Raw genomic sequence first — 3,779 nt, forward strand, 5'->3', positions numbered from 1 at the left:
GGAAAGTGTATCTAAGACTGTTTTATTTCTCACTCTTTAGATCTTATTCTGTTAGTAATAAATTCTAGTATTAACCCCATGTTGAGTCTGTTTTGCCTGTATGACCTCTCCCAGCTCAGAGTGACTTTAGTGAGTGCCTAGAATCTGGCCAAGGTCAACCCATGACACCACCCTGGCCTCAATCCAGGTCAGTAATTTTCCTCAAAAGTCCAGTAACAATACTATTGTTTCACTCTGGCTGTGATTCAGACAAAAATAATTTTCCAAGGCTATTTGATAGAAAACAGAGGTTTGTTAGGCAACAGAAGTTTTTGAGAGCAGGCAGTGTTACCAATAAGCTCTAGGGGAGCTTAACTGTCCAGCAGCTATTAATTAAGACCTAGGCTTAATGAGAATTCCTGAGATCATAGAGTAGCTCATGGAGGTGGGGGGAATATCACAACACTCTGCATGCATAGCTCAACAATAACTAAAACACCCCTATCTCACCATCATCTTTTTTTTAATCAGAAATCCAAAACATAGCATATATGAGCTCCTGCTGGGAAAATTAACTCCATCACAGACAAATCCAGTACTCTCTACTTGCTTTCTTGCCCATCTCTTCTGGGGCTATAGATGGGCAGCACAACAACTCACCACAGTGAGAGTGTCTTTGACAAATGAAGGGGTCCATTGGCTGGGCTGCTTGGAAAGGATGTTTGACTCTTGTGTTTTCCTAATCAGCCCTAATGGTAATTCTAACAGAGAGTTTGCCTGGTCTGGTTTCATTTGAAAAGCAGCCTTGATAATACTTTCCTTTCTTGTGCTAACTTTTAGTTGGCTTTTTGTGTTTTCAGACAGGGATGTAAAAATATATTCTGTTCTCTTTCTTCAAGGGTGGCTTGTGGAACTCTTTACCCTGCTATCTATGTTGCCAAGCATTAAAAAGAATGAATTTTTAATTGAAAACTAGTTACATTTGTGTGTGAGTTAGCGTTTGTACATCTGTGTGCCAGACTCATTGTAGAGCAGAGCTGAACCCCAGAGCTGAGCCCCCCAATGACATCTCTGGGAACACAGTTAGGAAAGGGCAGAAAGTGCTGCACAGCAGTTGTGAGGGCAAAGAGTCAGAAAAATATGTAAGAAACAGCCCTGTAAACACCAAGGTGTGAGAAAAGAAGGAAGAGTACTAGAGCAGGGAAGAGTAGCTGTGGAGGATCACAGTGAAGCAGATATCCACCCTGCAACCCATTGAGAACCCCACACTGCAACAGGTGGAGATATCCTGAAAGAACCTTCAGCCCATGAAGAGCTTACGTCAGAGCAGAATCTTGGCAGGAGCTGCAGCCCAGGGAGAGGAGCCCACGCAGGAACAGGTTTTCTGGCAGAAGCCAGAGCCTGCAAGGAACCTACACAGGAGCAGTTCAAGAAGGACTGTATCTTGTGGGGAGGGACTCCATAGTTAAGCAAGGGAAAAGTGTGATTAGGAAGAAGAAGCAGAGAAGATCCATCGAGGTCTAACTATAACCCCCATCCCTCTGTGCCATTTTCAAAGAAAGGAGTTGAGAGTGAAGGAGAGAACTTGAACGTGAGAAGAAGAGGTGGGATAGGGGAAGGTGTTTAAGTTTTGTCTTTGTTTCTCACCATCATACTCTATTTTTAATGAGAAATAAACAAAATAATTTTCTCCAAGTTTAGTCTGTTTTGCCCGTGATGGTAATTGGTAAGTGATGTCCCTGTCTTTATTTTAACCCAGAAGCTTTTTCATCTTATTTTCTTCCCCTGTCCTCTTAAAGGGGTAGAGTGAGAGACTGGGTGAATGGGGGTGTGGCAGTCAGCCAGGGCTAACTTGACACAAAAGGAAATAAAAATACTTTCCAATATTGATCTGGATTTTATCTGCTTGATAAAATCCTCTTCCAAAGTGCCAGTACTTCCTAATTACTATTAACATGCATTCATAAAATTCTCTATTGGTGCTTCCAGTCATATTTAGAAAAGCTTGAAGCTTCCAGATGGAAAGCAGAGGAGATAGAGTGACTTTCTGAAGAAGTGCAGTTCTTAGCTGAGTTCTTTGAGATATCTCTGTCATTCTGATGTATGTCACTGTCAACCTTCTGGACATCTTAGTTTTTTGCCAGCTTGGACTTCCCAAGTTTATGTTTTGTAGTTCTCTGCCTCATGGAAGAAGAGGAGGCCACAAAGATGTTTTCAGTTTTCCTGCTCACCCTTTGAAGAGGAAAAACAGGAAGGTAGATAAAATGATGAAGAAACTGGCTAAGGAAAAGTTTTGTGAGTGTGAACAACTCAAAGAAACTCCATAAGGTTGTGCAGCAGCTGCTTGCAGTTGAGAAAGTGATCTACATCAAGTCACAGCTGAGTACTAGGAGCTGTCACAAAAGGAAAGGTGAATGGAGAATTGAACAGGGACATAGCAGGAGAGATTTCTCTCACACGGAAACACCTCTGTTTCAAACTTGGGCGGTAATTGTGTCTCTGTGAAGATACCTCCATGGTGTACATGAAAGATAGTCAGTTTGGCCTAGGAAGAGGCTTGGGAAACACCTGTTTAGTACCCAGCAAACTGTGACAGAAGTGAGACTTGTGGCTTTTCGTCACTTACAGAGAGACTGTGTTAATTTTCACTTTCGTAGCAGTAGATAAAACAATCTATAAGTTTAAGCAAGAGAAGACAACGTTACTAAGTTAAAATAACTTGATACCATATACTTTGGTCAGTATTTTAAATGAAATTCAAGATGCAGGGAACACTCATTTGTTTCCATATTTCACTTGGGATGAGACCACCACCAAAACTTTAATAAATAAATATTGCTGGATAAAAGAAACGTGAATATTTTAAGTGGATTACCAGTCTAAGGAGAGAAACTCTAAATGCAACCTGTCATTACTATTTCAATGTGTATGGTTTGTTAATGATTTGAATTCATGGCAGATTTTAGACATATCGAAGCTATAAGCTGTTTTTGAGGAGGGATCAGAACAGCTCAGAAGGGGTATCTGGGATCGCAATTTTGTGTCCATATTTGACCTGGATTTTCTTTGAGGAAGAGTTTTGGAAGTTATACAGTCATAAAATTAGAAGTGTGGGCCTATAGGTTTGGTTCTATGCACACTTGCTCCCCTGGAGTCATAAGCCTGACATAGACTGTCTGATCTTGGCAGAAGAGCAGTACCTCAAGCTGAAGACTGGAGAGTGCTCCCAGATCACAGAATTGTTTGGAGAGGAACTCAGTGGACATTAAACCTAGAGGACATCTGCAGTGCAAGGACATTTTGCCTTTCTAAACCTAGTGACTGCTGGGATCATTGCTGTTGAGTGTGTGTGTGTGGAGGGAGGAGCTGTGGAGGAGTGGAGTTGGATTCCAGAAATGCTGTAGAGCTTTAATGAGCCGTGTTGCTACACATCATACAGTTTAATTGAACTGTGGTAGGTAGCCTAAGAAAGAGGGGAATGAAATATGATATCAAAGATCCCTAAAGAGGAGGCAGCTTCACTGCAGGAAATAAAGAAGTTACACAGAAATCCAGTGCAATGGACCAGGGCTAGATCAGGACCATGACTTTCTCCCTGGAAGCAACACTGGTTCCTCTTTGTCAAAAACCAGGTGTGGATTTTCGTGCTCTCTAGATTTTATCCCAGTGTTAACCAGTCTGTTCTGCCAAAGCAAGTATCCAGCTCAGTTTTAGAAATCTCCTTAACATGGCAGTGAAGCGTGCCTGAGATTAAAAAAAACATTACTGTGTAAAATTAGTAATGCCATTGGAACAATGCA

This window comes from Manacus vitellinus, unplaced genomic scaffold (assembly GCF_001715985.3).
Source record: "Manacus vitellinus isolate BGI_N305 unplaced genomic scaffold, ASM171598v3 scaffold_9_pilon, whole genome shotgun sequence".
Classification (NCBI taxonomy): Eukaryota; Metazoa; Chordata; class Aves; order Passeriformes; family Pipridae; genus Manacus; species Manacus vitellinus.